Below are 20,126 nucleotides of genomic sequence, written 5' to 3'. Positions count from 1 at the left end.
CAAAATAGTATCCGCTGAAGAATATTGGCATCTGATAATTCGAAAATGGTTCTTATTCTTGAGCACACGTCACATTATAACAAGAAATAAACAGTTTTGAAGTCTGTTAATGTTATATTATTTTCGTATTTACCTATAACTAAGTTATCTCTACTGAAAATTGTCGTATATCACAATTACTCTTAATAATAATAGGTAAAACGCTCTTGTAAGAATGATAACTATGCCTCCTATCGCCTTTGGCTTTGCATTAGTTACCTCCCTTATATTGAATTATTTTTTTAAATGTTCCCTCTACGTGTGATTTATATTGAACATAGTTTTATCATGTTTATGCCTTTACTTAATTGATTAAAATGATAAAACACGTGATAGACTGTTCATTTGAAATCAAAATGAACTTAGAAATTAAATCCTTTAAAATTGTCATATGCGTGGACTTGTTTACCGAGACACCGGGCAACAAAATACACGTGTTTCTAATGCGGGAAATTATGAAGCATATTCAATATGCAAGTTAACAAAAGATGTTAGAACTTCCCAATTACACGATGAGGGTTGACGTATTGGTAAAAGTATGAATTTATCTTCGTTTATTAACTGTCTTCTAGATTCTATATTCATTCAGAACATCACGATATATAATTTTAAAAGGTCACGTAATTTCGTATGTATGAATATTTCGGACAAAAGCAACGGCTCATGGAATACATTACTAACAACAATACAGATAATTTCGGAAATTTGTGTCAATTTGAATGCATGTGTATGTAGATCACCTTTATGAAGTTATACAGATTGTACCTTATTTTAGAAGAAAAATATATGGTTTTATGCTGTTTGCTGCTCATCAGTATCGAAGGGCTGGAAACAAAGCCTTTAAAACTTGAATCTATTAAGAAAGGTCTTTAATAAAATTTAACTTTATATGGGTCTACAACTCTAAAAGCTCATAAGTTGTAATAATATGTTAAATCTTTATATCAATAGTCTAGTCCAAATAATTAGACGTAAGCTACCCCGCTTAAATGTAATGTCGATGTAAATCGACCTCATATTTATAGGAGTAATCAATAGTCATATTATCGTGTAAGTACCTGTTATCGAACAGCACCTAATATCGGAAGTTTTGTTTTGGTTCTGTTTGCACATGCGCAAAAGTGCGCATGACGTCACATTGATAAACAAATGATCGCACATGAAGTCCATGCCCTACTTGCCTACTCAGCTTGAAACAAATGCGCCGAAAACAGGTTAAAGGAATGCATTTATTGTTATTTACACTGTTGTGTGTGTATTTTGCTATTACTTTTTGAATGCATTTATCAAAACGAGCATTTACAAACCAAAAAGCATATTTCTGTTTGCAATTTTGATTGCAGCAGACGCAGATTTTTTCGCCGAGTCCGGGTCACGTGATAGTCATTTGACTTTGTAAATACTGGAGTAGTATTTATGAAGTGTCGGGTAATAGGTCATTTTACATCTGCCACCATTTTGTTTTGTCTGCTAGAGGTGACAATAATCAGGGAATCATTGTTATGAATTCTTGATGGTAGTTTGCTGGAAAACTTTACAGATAAATCATTCAATGATTAAACTGTTAGTCATTTGTTAAAACAAAATGTTTTTGTCATTTTAAGTGTTTCAATTTTAAAGTAATTTAACGTAATTTCTTAGGTGTTCGATAACTGGTTCGTCCACCATAATGACAATGTATATCATTCAATGACAATTGTTTTATTTTAAAAACAATCCAATTATTTTTACAGATATGTCATTTGTAAACATTTGCTTTTATTTTTTGTTCGTGAAGTGTACTTAGTTAGTCTTATCAAATCATTAAAATGCATTTTAAATGTAACAGACATGATTAACAGTAATCTTCTTATTTCAATAGACCAGTTCACTTGTAACGTCACGCGCACCTGCGTGTTTACATACGGATTGCATTGGTAGGCAAAAGAAAGACACAATAAATGGGGAGAAATAGAGTGTAATCGTTTATATTAAAACGATTATTTTTAGATTTTATTTTTCAACATGACCACAAGTTGTTCTACTTTACTGAAACAAATAAGATTGAAATAAGCAATAAATATATCAATTCCAAATAAAAAACATATGAAAATTAACCATAATGGTATTTGTCTGGGAAAACTAACACGTTGACACATTAAATAAACATAAAATTAAATTAAATGCAATATATTTCATTTGATTGTTTGCATCAATCTTAAAATCGTGTAAGCCTTTTTATTCTGGTGTTTAATTGTCCCTTTGTTCTGCCTAATCCAATTATCTTGTTTTGATCAGATATTGTCCAGACTTAACTATGACATGGTGTCATAAACCACACTGGGTGGCAGATGACAGTCTGGTCATTAAACACAATTGATGATGCCACCATGTGTTCACTTTCTGGTAGTATTAAGTAGTCATTTGGTTGAATAATTTACCGCCAACATACTTAACAGTTGCTTAACCCATTCATGCCTAGCGTCCTGGAAAAAGGACATTGCAAACAGCGTAAACCTAGACAGGGCCCTCACACTACTTTGGGGGAAGGGGTCCGCAGCCCTTAGGAGGGGGAATTTTCGCGGCGTTTCCCTTTTTGGGGATTTTTTTACTTACTCTCTCATTATTACATTTGTACATGTTTGCACTATATTCATTGCATTTTTCATAATTTAGTATGTTTGAAAGATTAAATTGAAATAGAATTGAGATATAATAATCATGAGACACATCTTTCTATTAAAAAAATAAAATAAATAAAAGATATTAATTTTTTTTAGGGGGAATTTTTCCCCCCAAAAGGGGAAAAAAATATACTATTCAGGTGGGGGACTGCCACCGAAATTCGGCGGCAGATTTGATAGATTGAGGGCCCTGCCAGATGAGACGCCGCATGATGCGGCGTCTCATCTGGGTCTACGCTGTTTGCTTAAAGGAATTTCTGTAAGAATTGTTCTAAATATAAAAATAAATATACTAGACATCCCTAATTTTTGAAATAAATTGATCCAACTTAGAAAGATGGGAGAGTCCACTAGGCATAAATGGGATAAATTATTGTTGTCACTCATATACTCACTAGTAACGAGTTTACAATATATACATGAATACACAGTTCAATTTGCATCATGTGACGTTGTGTTTTTCATTTGTATGGTAATATTCCTCAATAGTGTCATTCTCTGTACAAAACCCATCCAAATTAAAGTTACATGTAAATACCGTCATGCACTTCGCTTTTAATAGGGCTTTGTAGTACGTCCCCAGTGAATTTTTTTACCTGCAATCCTGCGTCCTGGACTCACAAAAACCTCTGGGGAAGCAAAGTTTCAAATAATGTGAGTCCCAAAAATGCCACAAAAAATAATATGGTTTAATATTTGGACTCATTCTTTCAATTCAGGGACTCGTAGATTTGCAAGTTAGCGAGTCCCAGGACTCAGATGAGAATATTTGTAAAAATATCACTGCCAGTGATTTTTTTTGCTTTTATTTGTTACAGCCTGTGCCATTCGAATTGGGAAAATTAGCGCGATAAACAGTGAAATTGGTTAAAAAATTGTGCGATAAACCATGAAATTGGGAAAAATTAAGCATTACAAATATGATTATAAGTAACAGAATTAATATTGTTTTTAAGTGCATGTTCAGGGGGTTTTCTAGCCATTTTGAGAAAAAAAGTCTGGTCAAATTGGGATTTTTTTCAATCAATTAAAAAGGCGAATTTGAGAATTATTTATCGACAAAAAGGACTACATTAAAGTTATATATTTTGTAGGATGTTAAAGAAATAAAGTTGAGATATAGAGTTAAGAAATCATAATTAAGTCATAGGAGACTTCTTTCTTAAAAAAAAAAGTTTTTTTGGAAATTGGGCTTTTTTTTGGGAAATTATGGTCAGATTTTTGGGAAAAAAACGTGGAATTTTGCAATTGGGAAGCAGCCGAAAATCGGCTGTAATTTGGAGCAAAAAAAATTACTGACTGCCTCCCTGTTTCAACGAACCCCTGACACGTACATTCTACCACTCATTTTTATTACTCTAGCGTACTCATGCCATTGATAATTATAATTTTATAATTAGATGTTTCATTATTTTAATTAATTGAAGCTTTTCTGCAAATAATAATTCGGCTAATGCATAGAGCTCTATGTTATGTCAAATTGTCGGTCTTTCAGTCTTCAGACAGGGGTGGCGAAATCTCAAAAAACTATACTTGTCCACGGACAACCATTTAGGAAATTTAACTTGTCCGTTGCTGAACTACACTTGTCCGTTAATGTTTATATAAATTATAAACGCATTTATTGATTAATGTAAAACAATGTGGAATATACCAAAATGAGTATGATTTGCTAGTTTTGTTTATAGTATTTCAATAGTACATTCATTATAGCAGTATATTATAAACAATATAAAGACTTTCTAAAACTTTTAATCTTGCAAAGCTAGTGTTATTAAAACATGTGTTGAACATAAGTACATCGTAATCTTAACAAATTAAACTAGTCCAATATGTGGACCTCATCAGACTGAGGCTCTGCGCCGCTACTGGTAGCAATTTGATTATCATCAACTGGTAACCATTGAAAATCTGTGAGCCAAGTTTTCTTGAAAAGTTCTGGTGCGTTTACTTAGATAATATTTTTTATCATAATCTTTCTTAGTTTTTTTGGGAGGTAGACTGCTCAAAGCATCGGGTTTCTGCTCCGTTGTTGAAGATTTAAAAAAACTAAATGTTCCATTTTTACCATTAAAGTCGTCTACTGTCTATTTAGGGATCGGTACAAGCTAATTTTACCGGTCCGAAATTGGACCGGTTATTTTTAGAAACATGTCAGGGGAAGTAATCCGTGTACCATTTCCGGTTTATTTTCCCGAACTTTTTGACAGCTGACAGGCAAGAATAAAAGTTTGTTCTAGTCAAATAAGATTCATAATACATATGAATCTTGAGTACTACCTGATACATAATATCCTCGCGTTACTTTAAAGTGGAAATTCTTTATTTGTAAGCATGTGAATCTTTGTATTTGATCTAGTTATCAACGGAATGATACAGAGTTTTAAAAAATAATCTGGGGAATGCTGCGAGCGAACCATAACATTCTAACGTCACGTCACGAACAGCACTACCAATTGGCCTTCGCGTTATCCAATTAAAATCGCCGATACATTAGCCTGTACCTGTTGTATATTATAGTCAACGGAGTCAAATTTATATTCAACGGGGAACCAGTTAAACTTTGATACTTTTTACCTTCGCGTTATCCAATTAAAATCGCCGATACATTAGCCTGTACCTGTTGTATATTATAGTCAACGGAGTCAAATTTATATTCAACGGGGAACCAGTTAAACTTTGATACTTTTTATTTCCGTCTGAAAAAATAAAGAAACCAGTCTGTACACTGTCTAACAGTCGGGCCGAATGTTTAAAATGCGGCATGCTCCTGGTCTCTTATAGAATAAGGGAGATCACTGCGCAGGAGAGTGCCCGTATTTTAGCTTGATTGCTCCGCAAATAGCACTGACAATGTAATCGCATGTCAACATCCCAGGGTTTTTTTTGGCCCGATTTTATAGCCGAAATTCGGCTATGTTCCCAATCCCAAAAAGTATACTTTTTTCCCAAAATGTGGCAAAAAATTCCCAATTTCCAAAAAAAAAAAAAATTTTTTTTTTTTTTTTTTAGAAAGAAGTCTTATGTGTATTGTATCTCAATTTTAATTCAATTACATCTAACAAAGTATCATATGATTTTTTTCTTATAATTTGAATGATTATAAAGAGTTAAATCAAATTTAGTATTTCCCTAATCAGTAGACTTTTCGTGTGGAAAAAAAGGCTAATGAATTTATTTTCCCAATTTCATGAAAATGCCGATAAAATTCCCAATTCCAAAGCCATGGGCTATCTTCCCAAAAAGTGGAAAAAAAACCCTGCATCCCGTTTTGTAAAACTTAATTACGGCTTTAATACAATGTATTTTTTTGTATACCTGGATCCGACTTTTAAAAAACTTGTTGTCCATGGACAACTTAATTGAAAAAAGTCAGTTGCCCAGACAACCAAATGTACGACTCAGGCAACTCGGACATTTAATTTCTCCACCCCTGTCAGACCATCTTTACTTCGATGCTAATGACGCGTTCTTTTTAGATGCAAATAAATGTATCAATAAATTCTTTTGGCACTAAATAAAAAAAAATAATAATATTATTTTGGTGTTGTTTTGTCAGAGTTTCTTTTCGATTTATATGTCGTTATCCATATGTTTGCGTTACTGTAACCCATACTTTTGCCTACCAGTGCATTGCGCATGCGCGAAAATCGGGAATCAAAACTATAACAATGAACTGGTCTATCAAAATTAGGCGGTTTAAAATAAACCCTCATTGCACTCTGACTATTGTAGATACTTTGAGTTTGTACATTATCGTACCATACCTCTGCTGTTCGAAACGACTCAACTATGCAATCACCCCATAGAGTTGTTTACAAAATAGCATGACTGGCTTGTATAGCTCATTCATGAAAATATACTTCATGTGGGAGTAGGGTTATAGCACTCATAATAATGCGGTTAAGGTTGCCTTTTAAGTTAACTTAAAAGCAAAACTACTGTACTGGTGATGCAATATTTACATCACTTTATTTATTATGGTCTGATCTATTTTACCTTGAACAAGTGCTGATGAAAATGAATTTAATGGTCCCTTTCATCATATATTTTGTTATGTAAATTCACTCTGTAACTGATGTTAAGTGGAAAGTTTTAAAATAGTGAGGTATATTATGAATTTATGATTATGCTGTGTGTTTTTATCTAATTTTATCTGCAAGAACAGTGAATGTATTGTTGTTAAAGTGTACATGTATTTTAAAACGTTATGCTGTTGTGGTAGAATTCATGTAAAAGACTGCAGTAGAAACTAAAAGGAGCAAGTTTTAAGATCACAGGATTGTTTTTGGAAGGTTTGTATTTTCAAGTTGTTCCAAACATTATATGGTGAAAATATAAAGAAAGCTTTTTATAATACGCATGTTTAATAATCTGTAATGTATAATTTGAAAACCTACAATGGACAGGCTTTCAAAAAGTGTAAATTAGATCATCTAACTTCATGATGATGTTAATGGGATAAAGATCATCTCAGTCAAATTCGATAACCAGCCTGCCCGGTTGCTTAAAGCACTTCTGATGTATGGCCCTTGAATAATCCAAAATAACCAAATCATCATTTTCTGCTCTCTAACTTAAATAGTGTTTATCATATAAGTATCAAACTTTGTTTACACACAAACTTTTTTATTTGAAATTTGGAGGTAAAAAACTGCTCGCTTTACATTGACAAAATACTGTACCTTGCCAATATTTTCACCCAAAAATAAAACTTTTTTCACAGATCAATGTTTCCGAGACATTTAAATGGGTGTATTTCATACTTGACATTTATAAGTGTTCTTACCAAAATCAGGACATTTCATGAAAATTGTAAAGGTGTTTGACCCAATGGTGAGACACCTTTACATTATCTTTGATTTTTAGTCTGTAATGCATTTAAAACAATAATCTCTCAAATATCAAGGTCACAATCAAAAAATTAAAAGACAATTTTGCCATAAAAGCTTGTTTGTAACACAAGCGGTGATTTGAGACAAAAGTCCCTTCCAGGGGAATTCATAACTATTGACACAGGTCTTGTCTAATAAAGTAGAAAATCCTAGTTATGCCCCCCCTTCGAAGAAGAGGGGATATATTGCTCTGCACATATCGGTCTGTCGGTCCGTCCACCAGGTGGTTTCCGGATGATAACTCAAGAACGCTTGAGCCTAGGATCATGAAACTTCATGGGAACATTGATCATGACTCGCAGATGACCCCTATTGATTTGAGGTCACTAGGTCAAAGGTCAAGGTCACAGTGATTCGAAATAGTAAAATGGTTTCCGGATGATAACTCAAGAACGCTTAGGCCGAGGATCATGAAACTTGATAGGTAGATTGATCATGACTCGCAGATGACCCCTATTGATTTTCAGGTCACTAGGTAAAAGGTCAAGGTCACAGTGACCCGAAATAGTAAAATGGTTTCCGGATGATAACTCAAGAACGCTTATGCCTAGGATCATGAAACTTCGTAGGTAGATTGATAATGCCTGGCAGATGACCCCTATTGATTTTCAGGTCAAAGGTCAAGGTCACGGTGACCCGAAATAGTAAAATGGTTTCCGGATGATAACTCAAGAACGCTTATGCCTAGGATCATGAAACTTCATAGGTACATTGATCATGACTCGCAGATGACCCCTATTGATTTTGAGGTCACTAGGTCAAAGGTCAAGGTCACGGTGACCCGAAATAGTAAAATGGTTTCCGGATGATAACTCAAGAACGCTTAGGCCTAGGATCATGAAACTTAATAGGTAGATTGATCATGGCTCACAGATGACCCCTATTGATTTTCAGGTCACTAGGTCAAAGGTCCAATGACCCGAAATAGTAAAATGGTTTCCGGATAATAACTCAAGAATGCTTAGGCCAAGGATCATGAAACTAAATAGGTAGATTGATCATGACTCGCAGATGACCCCTATTGATTTTCAGGTCACTAGGTCAAAGGTCAAGGTCACAGTGACCCGAAATAGTAAAATGGTTTCCGGATGATAACTCAAGAATGCTTATGCCTAGGATCATGAAACTTCGTAGGTAGATTGATAATGGCTGGCAGATGACCCCTATTGATTTTCAGGTCACTAGGTCAAAGGTCAAGGTCACGGTGACCAGAAATAGTAAAATGGTTTCCGAATGATAACTCAAGAACGCTTATGCCTAGGATCATGAAACTTCATAGGTACATTGATCATGGCTCACAGATGACCCCTATTGATTTTGAGGTCACTAGGTCAAAGGTCAAGGTCACGGTGACACGAAATAGTAAAATGGTTTCCGGATGATAACTCAAGAACGCTTATGCCTAGGATCATGAAACTTGATAGGTAGATTGATCATGACTTGCAGTTGACCCCTATTGATTTTCAGGTCACTATATCAAAGGTCAAGGTCACGGTGACCTGAAATAGTAAAATGGTTTCCGGATGATAACTCAAGAACGTTAATGGCTACGATCTTGAAACTTCATAGGTACATTGATCATAACTTGCAGATGGCCCCTATTGATTTTGAGGTCACTAGGTCAAAGGTCAAGATCATGGTGACCCGAAATAGTAAAATGGTTTCCGTATGATAACTCAAGAACGCTTATGCCTAGGATCATGAAACTTCATAGGTACATTGATCATGACTCGCAGATGACCGCTATCGATTGTGAGGTCACTAGGTCAAAGGTCAAGTTCACGGTGACCCGAAATAGTAAAATGGTTTCTGAATGATAACTGAAGAATGCTTATTCCTAGTATTCTGAAACTTGATAGGTAGATTGATCATGACTCGCAGATGACCCCTATTGATTTTCAGGTCACTAGGTCAAAGGTCAAGGTCACGGTGACCCGAAATAGTAAAATGGTTTCCGGATGATAACTCAAGAACGCTTATGGCTAGGATCATGAAACTTCATAGGTTTATTGATTATGATTGGCAGATGACCCCTATTGATTTTCGGGTCACTAGGTCAAAGGTCAAGGTCACAGTGACAGAAAACATATTCACACAATGGCTGTCACTACAACGGAGAGCCCATATGGGGGGCATGCATGTTTTACAAACAGCCCTTGTTTATATATTGAATTTGGGTTTGGCAGGTTTGAGGGCAGCTTTACACAGATGGTTTAGAGTTGATAAATTTAGTTAACCAATCTAAATGAAACTTTAGATATTAAACTTAAATGATGACCTTGCTTGTGATTGTATTTTTGGCATGTAAGTGTGAATCTCAAGGTCACTGTTTATAAAAAAGACAACAGTTTCTGCTCAATAATTTGAGTTTAAATAGAGATTTTGCACATAAATGCTGTGTGAAGGTAGCTTAGATTAAGCTTAGATTGAGCTTTTTTAAAGCAGTTGAGTCAGGGTCACTGGAACTAAAAATAGAAAAACTGCAAAATAGTGGTTTTGGAGTTAGCATGTCCCAGTTTTGATGTAACTTTGTACAAAGAATTCCAATCTATCCTGGGAGAGTATTGAGGGCATGTTAGGTCAAGGTCAAGGATATTGTTAGTTAAAACAGCAACAGGTGGTATCCTTTAAGGTGGAATAACTTAACCCATTTATGCCTAGTGGACTCTCCCATCCAACCTAAATTGGATCAATTTATTTCCAAAATTAGGGATGTCTAGTATATTTATTTCTATATTTAGAATATTTCTTACAGAAATTCCTTCAAGCAAACAGCGCAGACCCTGATGAGACGCTGCATCATGTGACGTCTCATTTGGGTCTACGTTGTTTGCCAAGGCCTTTTTTCTAGACTCTAGGCATAAATTGTTAAATTTGCATCAACCAATCTTGATAAAACTTGTGGTTCTGAAATATTTTTATTTAAAGCTTGCATGCAGACCTCCATGCTTTGGCTTGCATTTTGGACCAGATTGGTCAAGGTTACTTACTTAACCAGGGGTTTTTTTTAGAAAAAGGGGAAGACGCTGGACGCTGGGTAAAAGGGGAAAATCGAGCGCGAAAGAGACATATTTGGGGAAAAAATAAAAACTTCATTTCAATGTCTATAACTCACCTACAGACTTCAGGTGTTGTTTTTTTTTAGAAAAAGAGGCATGTCTCTGACCTTTTTGTTCTTAAACACTTGAACAAGTATGATATTAAAGTCAAAGTCCTAAATAAAGTTGCAGGTGTAGATCTAATAATGGGAAATGTTTTCAACTGGGGCTGGGGAACGATGTCAATATTATGATTTAAATTTCATGATGAATGGGTTGACGATCATGATCTGCTACAGTATTGGAAGGGAAAGGTGCGGCAGCTGCCGATTGTCTACTTTCACTTTCACAATTATCCGACAGTATTAATCGATGTTGATTACATGTACCTCCGAATCCTGCTGGGTTTCAACGGTTTTTGATGATTCATTCTTAAAAAATGCGTCAACGCAATTAATATTTCCCGTGTCCGAACGTTTTATTTTGTTCGTGTATGAACGCCAATTGTGAGACTTTTTTCTGTTTTAACGTTCATATCTTGGCTTTTACATAACCCGGATGAAAATTCGACTGGTTTCCGGTAATTAATTGATGAAACACCCTTCTCGGGCAAGACCGAAATCCAGTAAAATAGTCACATGATTAAAACGATTAGTTGCGCGGTTTCCATGACGTAATTTAAGAGCTATATATAGAATCACTGGGATTCCCAGATTTGAGTGTTCGTCGGGAGAGAAAGGGCGAGATCGTTGTACATGGTACAAATTGGATAAGTGTTGACTTCCCAAAAGGAAAAAAAACATTTCTTTGAGGGTATACATTTTGGTGAAAAATTATATTTTTGGAGGGGAAATGGTATTTTTAGGGGAAAAATTCTGGTAGGGGAAGACGCCGAATATCGGCGTCATTTTCTTAGTAAAAAAAAACCCTGTTAACATAGAAAAATTGTTTTCGCCAGATAGTATACATTTTGATACAGGTATTACGCTAAAATGTGTGTGTGTAGATAGCTGATCTAGCTTGGGATTGCTTGAATTATTTAATATCTAAATCATTGAACACCTTTTTTCGTGGTGTTGGCCAAATTGTTTCTTGCATATATTTCATATGACTGTTATACTTGTAATGTACTAAGCTGTGTTCCTAGAAACAATGTATCCTCTAGTTGTTATTTCTTTTATAAAGTTAAGAATTAAATCTTTCAATGCAAACAGTTTTTAAACAGGGTGCTTCAAGTTCATAAATTAAAAAACTTTCCATTCTTTTTATGCCCCCTCCCCCGATCTTTTAAGTGGTGAAAGGTCAAGGTCATCCTTCAAGGTCAAAGGTCACATTTATGGCTTCTGACAAACACACAGAGTTTTCCCTAAGAACCGGCCGCCGGCCAAATTGACCGGTTCAATCAATTTTCTGGCCGGTTCAAATGCTGGTAACAAAAAAAAATAATGAGAGGTTTTGCAACTTTGATCGATGTAATTGTTAAAGTTAAGAAAAGACGAAATTAAACAAGCGAAAACATCGATTTAACATCGTTTTGTTTATGTTCTTTATACTTCCGTGTGTACGTTTTACCGAACAAGTATAATTTATAATGGCGCTTCTCATTGGCTGATTATTTTGAGTACGCAAATAACTACAAAACGGCGCTTCTCATTGGCTGATTATTTTGAGTACGCAAATAACTACAAAAATCGTAACCACATGGTTTTCTCAAAATGAAACGAACCCTGAGAGATTTTTTCAGTGTGACAGCGCCTTCAAAACGTCAGAAAGGTTTGTATTGATGAAAATCTCGATGAAAATGCATGAAAGAAATTACAGATGTTTTTCAATGATATGGTTCTTTATCAACAGTTCATTCCACCAAGCTTTGTCAAAGAACTCATGAACTGGCTTTGGCATAACCAGTAGCTTAGTTATTGACTTGTTTCAAAATTCATCGCACACTATGCACAGTATAATTATTTGGCACTCCCCTCACAAATTTTTTAAAAAATTAGAAAAATTCCATAAGTGATACACAAAAAAACAAGTAATTTTCATCTCTAAAATTTCTGTCCAAACCCCCCCAAAATGCACCATTTTGCGTCTAGATTTTCAAAATTTTTCGGGGCGGCATGCCCCCGGACCCCCCTAGCAGGAGTGCCTTGCTTGGCCGGTTCAAATTTTTATTTGGCCTGTTCAAATAAAAGGAAGGGAAAACCCTGAACACATCTCTTGTTTTTCTTGAAATTAACAGGTATGCAAACTTCTCACGCTTCAAAGCTCTTGTTATTGAACAGTAAAGAAGGGAAGTTATTCCTTATCTCAAACATGAACATGAAACTTAAGATGATATCCCATGTGGATAATGACGATATTTTGATGACATAACAAGGCCCAGTCACCTTAGATTAGGGCTGCAACAATATACCGGTTTATCGGTATATATCGCAATACGCAATCCGCATATTGTATTGCGATATGATTTTCATCATACCGGTACGAAAATTTTACACAAATTCATTCACATTTCGTCCAGAAAAGCCATCCGAAATAATGATAAAAAGGTAAACAAAACAAAGCAGTGTAAATTATTTTTTACGTAAAAATAGCATTCTAAAAAGTGTATTATACGGAGTAGCGTTGTTACATGGGAGCATTCATTCGATGCTTTTGAACAGATTATCGTTGAATTAATTGCGCACAGCTGTAAATGTTTCGTTCGATTCTGATTTGAGCATTATTTGTAATCCGAATTTCGGAAACACGCTTCCAAATTTGAATGCTAACGCGACAATAAAAAATTATAGCGTCAAATAAAAAGTGCTTTATCCTTTGTCTCAATAAAAAGCGCGCGAAAATTATACAGACATGTAGAACGTCGCATAGAAAGTATGGGTGTATTTTGTGTTGTATAAAAACGGGAACATCACGTCAGCTGAATTACGCGTGTCAAGTGGGAAAACGCCCCGGTTGGACGTTATTTCATCACATCTTTAAATAGTAACAATTGCAAAAATGTATTTGATACTTAAGAAAATTTGCGAATGTTTGTGTTTCTTATTATTCTTGAGCACATTTATAGTAAATATTTACCAGAATTTGCTTTAAAATTGGAATTTATGGGATTATCGGGTAATTGGCAAGTTATAATTTTGGTACAAGTTAGCAATATATTGCGATATATTGCAATACGGGTTTTTGAACTGACAATATATTGCGATACGGTTTTTGGCATATTGTTGCAGCACTACCTTAGATGCCCATCTCCAGTGTCACTTGTAACACTCTGGAAAACAGCTCACAGCTTGCTGGTTTTGTTATCGAGTACTTTGATCTGGTTTTGGTGTCCCCACTGGAACTGGGGTACAGCTTTATAAAGTGGTTTTTAACAGGTTACAAGCAACTATTGTACTTACAGGGCTTTTTTTCTATTTTAGCAAGGGCCTTAAGAAGGCTTTTCCTCCAAGAGAAAGGCCCCTTCCGCAAAGAGAATTTCTTTTAAATGATGCAAATTTCCCCAAATTTCAAGCTTACTTAGGGATTTTTTCCCCTTCGTTAGTTTTATAGATAATGTTTTCCCCAAAATGGAAGGCCAGGCCCTTTCCCCAAATCGAGAAAACAAACTGACCAACTATCACAGGTCTGTTATCATAGCCATCAGGCCAGCCTACAACAAAACTGATGACAGATGAGAGCAAAGCTGAAGGTGTGACACTGGTTCAACCTCGGGTCATCTCATGGCGAACTTATTATCATGAAGAATCTAATTTGCATGAAAATTAATTTCAATTAGGGTATTTACTATGTGTCACTTCTTCAAGGACACAATTTCATTACATGTCTTTCAATACATTTACCTTTATGTGCAAAATAAAAACAGATTTATCAATTTTTGGTACCAAAAGACCACTTCCCAACTAAATTAGGTATTTTGATAACAACAAAACTAGGTTACAGAAAGCATAGCATGCTTTGATATTCTAAATTGTAATGGAAGTGAACTATGTTTGCATGTATGCTAACATCCAGAGATGTGTTTCATCATGTGATTGATCATACTTATTTAAATAATATCCTTATTAACAGTTAACTAATTTGTTTTGTTGATTTATTAGAAAGTCAACAAAATACATACATGAATATGATGTCAAATACTGTTTATATTTAAAACGCATGAAAATCCATTATACAATGCTTTTACATAATATTGGAAGCTAGCCTGCCCATAAAATAATCAAAATGATGTGAATCTTTCTCTTTATTTCTGAGTCACCCTAAACATCCTTACTGCATCCAAGCAATTGTCAATTGTGAGACAAGAATTTTAATTAACTGTTGAGAAGCAAACTCCCAATTTTATTAGTTGTTCATTAACTGGAGTTGGGGATTATGTTTGAATCACTGTACGATCAGGAAGGAGGGGGCCCACTCTGCAGCAGTGTTATGCACCCAATATTAAATATTATTAACAAATATTTTTCTGAAAGTTCAAAAGTTGTTTAGTAATATTGTTGATTATAATTTTAAGATGCTGTTTACAAAATGTTATTTAGTTTCATTCAAAGTTATATTTTTTTGCAAAATGATTTTTGCTGCTAAGTTAAAATATCATTTAGTTTCAATTAAAAAGTAAAATAGTAACATTTGCAGTGTTGTTATTAAAGATTAATGCGGCAAACTGTACATGATAATGTTAACCATACCCAGACATCTTAACTTCAAGCCTTTAGCCTTAAGCAAACAATTACAGCTTATGTTGCATAATTTAATTCCATAATACCCAAAGCATTCTTAGCTTATTGCAACTTTATATTCTTAAATTGGTATTCTTGATTGTTCTTGATTGCTAAATAAATTTCAAGCCATTCACTTTGGTCTAGACAACTGTTAAGAAATTTTGTATAAAAGTGCAGAATATTGAACATGAAAAAATATATAGAATTTAGCCTTACTTTGTGAAACTTGACTTTGTGATAATCTCTGTGTGATAAACTTCATTAGACGTTATAGGAAAACATTTATTTAATCAAACATTAATTTAACTTATTAATAATTTAAACTGTGTGCCAGAACTGTGTGATATATGGACTATTGTTATTATTACTGCTAAACTTAATACTCAGTGAAAATAAACACTAAACTAATCAACACTTTGTGAGTTGCTTCTGGTGTCTTCTAAACAATGAACTGCGTCTCAAACACTAAATCTCCGCAGCAGCATAATACCTGCCACTCTAATATTTCTGGGCTTTTTCAGGCCTTTTCCTGATGTCTGTGACATCAGAAGGTATTTAAGCAGCCAAGTCATCCTTTAGGTTTATCATACTGCTATATTGATATCTGCCTGATAAAACGCTGCCTGATATATATATTTTTTATCAGTTCAACAGAAAGTTGTTATATCAGTCAATTTTTGGAGGTAGTTGATATAAATCAGAATCAACCATCAAGTTAACATTTGAAGCGGCAAGGTCATTATTGCATGAGGTATATTTAGAACAAACATAGGGGCAAAATTGGCCATTACTGTTTCAATGCTTTATTGTTATTGTTTGTCAACAGGGGCTTTAAATTAAATAAGGAAAAAATCATTGATACATACGATAATACTTGTGTAAAATGTTTGTTGGCAGAGCTGAGTCTCAGAAGACTTGGCTGATGCGCTCTGTTTGTCACTTCCGGGACCAACGCCTGCTGTGGCTAAGCACTGCCGGCCAATGCGAGAGTGGCAGTCCTTGTTGCACAATATGCATGCAAAGGGGCTTGCAGTCGGGTGTAGGGCGGCGCGTGCTTTTTGCATGCTTCTCTTTTGAGTTGCAAGCTCAGATCTGCTTTACTCGGCTGCCTCAATTCCTCTATGTATGGACTGTCTCCAGGCGGTGCGATCCTTGGCCAAAGTCTCCCAGGTGTCGGTTCGGATGCCGCAGGCTTTGAAGTCCCTCTTGCAGGCATCCTTGTACCTCAGGACTCGGCGACCCACAGGTTGCATGCCAGTTGCGAGCTGGCTGTACATTACGTCCTTTGGTTGGCGTCCATCCTCCATTGGGCGCACATGGCAAAGCCATCGGAGGCGGTGTTGAGTTAGAAGAGCATACATGTTTGGGATCTCAGCACGTTCTAGTATGTCGCTGTGCGGGGTGCGATCCTGCCACTTTATCTCCTAAATTAGCTTTAGGCACCGCATGTGAAAGGTGTTGAGGCGGCGTTTTAAAAGTGAGCGAATCATCTATACAGTGTCATATTAGTCTCACAGGCATACCATGGACATCACTTTCCGCTTAGACTGAATGTTCATTGCAAGAGACTTCCTTTAAAAACAAAAAAACATACAAGCCGACTACACAAAGATTTTACAACCACCTACCCTATCTGAAAATCCTGGATCTGCCCTTGGGAATCACCAGGTGTGCTTAATCACTGAATCCATAAGTAACTTGACTTGTTCACAACTGATCAAGGACAAAGTTTAATGTGGTTGTAGATAAATATTGATTTGTTCATTGATAAAGATTGTGTTATCCATGGGAAGTTTGCTGAAAGCTGTTTTGTCAATCACCATTACAACTGCTGAGCAAAATATGAAGGAAAACTTGTGCTGTAAATATGCATGAATATGTTGCTTCTTATCTTCAGGTATAAGATAGGATAAAGTAAGTGATAATAAATATATACTTGGAAAAGAGTTGTATGTTCTGTTGACTTTATTTGTCAGAATTAGAACATTAGAAGCAGAAGGTTTAAACTTGTTGATATGAAAAACTTTCTACTGGTTTTTAGTAGAAAATGTAGTGAAATGGGAAAGAGCACACTAACAATTAATTAAAAAAAACACATCATTTCCTTTCATTTAATTGTAATACTATTTATATCTAGAAGTGTGGTAAATATCTTTAACAGTTACAGTGTCATCTGCTAATATCATCCACCCTCATTCTTTTTTCAAGTGGTTTCACTACTTCACTTACTATGATGATTGTTAAAACCTCTGACATTGCCACTTTTTGTACATTATCTTATTTACATTTTACTATCAGTTTGCAGGCCACGCACACAGATTGTGTCAAATATTAGACTTTGTATTGTGATTTTATCAACCTGAACTTTGCTGACCTTTCTATCCGGCAATTCGAACTCCACTCTGGCCTAACACAATATGGCATCTTTCAACTGAAGGGCTTGACCAAACATGACCCTAGCAGAGTGAAATACTACCCCCTACCTCTTCCATTACACTCCATTAGGGAATAACCACAGTTTGATAAACTCTAATTATTCTTGATAAGGAGTAGCATGTGTGATGATATTTGGAAACCAGAGTAAATGGTTGAGGAGGGAAATTCAGGAAATTGTTTCCGAAATGTGGTGGAGTTACTTTTAGTGACAGGTATTCATGGTACATCCTCAAAATAAAATGTTGAGTAAAATGTTTCATGTGAATTTCATTATTATTTAGCGGGCTGCTGATGCATTCCTACTGCGGAACACTTGTTGATTTTGAAATTACTTGCAACAAATGCCCATCTTTGGAAGATGACGTGTTGCGAATAATGCCCGTCTCCCTTCTTCAAGGTCAAGGTCACACTTATAGGTCAAGTTAAACTTGGCCATATTATAAAACTGGTTTTTCAGGCTGTTCTTTGTTGTTCATCATACATGTATCACACATCTCATGACACCAAAGGTCAAGGTGACATATAGAGGTCAAATTTCAAATTTTGCCATGAACAGGTTGTTGATGGCATAAGCAGAGTTTTAAGACAAAAATGGAATGTGTGGCATCCCTTCCCTGTGGACTTAAGTTTTGTTTTGAGTGACTGAGTAGTAGTATTATAAGTGTGTGTGAGTCTAATTTCATACTAAATTTTCAGAATGCTTTTACTGGGACTGGGACAAGTTACCAGATTTTAGATAAGAATGTTAATATGTTTATATTCTACTTAAGATTAATTATAAACTTTGCGACAAAATGTAAATTTAATCCCAAACTTTTTTGATGAAAATATCTTAAAAAATACGTCTTAATTTTTCATATTTTGTGTAAATTTTATTTTTTACTAATGTTTACATTGAGAGGGTAAAATTATATTCCATATTAGGTTATTTTATGGGAAAAACAACAACTTTTTAATAGAAGGAGAATGGGGCAAAGGGAGATTTTTCATTGAAGTCAATATGATTTTTGGGTTTTTTTTATAACAAAACTCGTGTTGGTGTGAAAAATTATTTGAACCTTGGAACGATAACTGCTGTCGATTTTTTTTGTATGCTCATCATTTGCTGACCTACTAAACCATCAGTTTTGAAGCTGAACACAAACAATCAGACAAATTGGTGCTAATGTCAACCCATCAAGTGGAACCTGCTATTTTTGCTCAGTAATTTTAATACATGCTGTTCCCATCAGGGTAAGATAATAGATTTGGCAGAGAGGGCAACCGGTCATGTTTTTGTTTTTCCTACCTGGAATGTGTAACATGCAATTAGGCTATGTCAGCATTTGTATAAAGCATTCTTTCATATTCACATGGTCACAGGACAGGGCTCATGGATTTGCAATGTTTTCAGCTGCTTTGTAAAAGTTTTTGTTGGCCAGTGACCTTAAAGCCTATTTAAGAATAATTTATATGTATTATTGACTTGTTTGTGTTTCCTATTTTCCATATTTAGAACAGCTGTGCTCAATGAAACGTTTTGTTTAAAGGAAATTTCTTTTAGATAAAAATCCATTCTATGGGGGAAAGTTAAGTGGCTGATTAGCCTGTGCGGACTTCAAATGCATTAAGCCCAGTTTTCCCAGAAACCAACTCATATATATATAAATATAGTATAGTACTCCTGGTAAGGTAACCCCAAATTTCAATTAATCCGAGATCAACACCTTATCTTTTAAGTCAATATTGTGCCTGATTGTATGTTCTTATCATCGATGTAATAAGAAAATGTTTGTCTCTTATCTCCCTAAATCTAAATAAGTAATTGTTATATATTAGAGTTATAAATGAAACAGAAAGAAGTACTCTAAAAAGCGGATTTAGAGCCTATGCTATTTTAGAGCCTTGTTCATTGATACTACAGGAGTTAACCCTTTGCATGCTGGGAAATTTATCATCTGCTAAAATGTCGTCTGCAGAATTTCTAAAATTTGCATTTTCTTCTATTTTTTTCAAAGAATACTATCAGAATAGCAAACAGTTTGGATCCTGATGAGACGCCACGTTCTGTGGTGTCTCATCTGGATCCAAACTGTTTGCAAAGGCCTTTAAAATTCGGTTCCCGCACTGAAAGAGTTAAACATGTTTCAACTAAAACTTTCATGGATGACTGATGTGATAAAAATAATGGTTCATTTCAAATCATTTTGTAAATCAGGCTACTTGTATGGCTAAAAGCCATTAATACTGTTGAAGTTAAAAGAATATTTCATTTGAGAAGATGTTATTTAACGTATATGAAATGATGCATGATGATGTTTGTGTTGTTGAAGAATACTAAAGCAGATAAGTAGA

Source organism: Dreissena polymorpha, chromosome 2 (genome assembly GCF_020536995.1).
Source record: "Dreissena polymorpha isolate Duluth1 chromosome 2, UMN_Dpol_1.0, whole genome shotgun sequence".
Classification (NCBI taxonomy): Eukaryota; Metazoa; Mollusca; class Bivalvia; order Myida; family Dreissenidae; genus Dreissena; species Dreissena polymorpha.
This window is presented reverse-complemented; position numbering follows the sequence as displayed.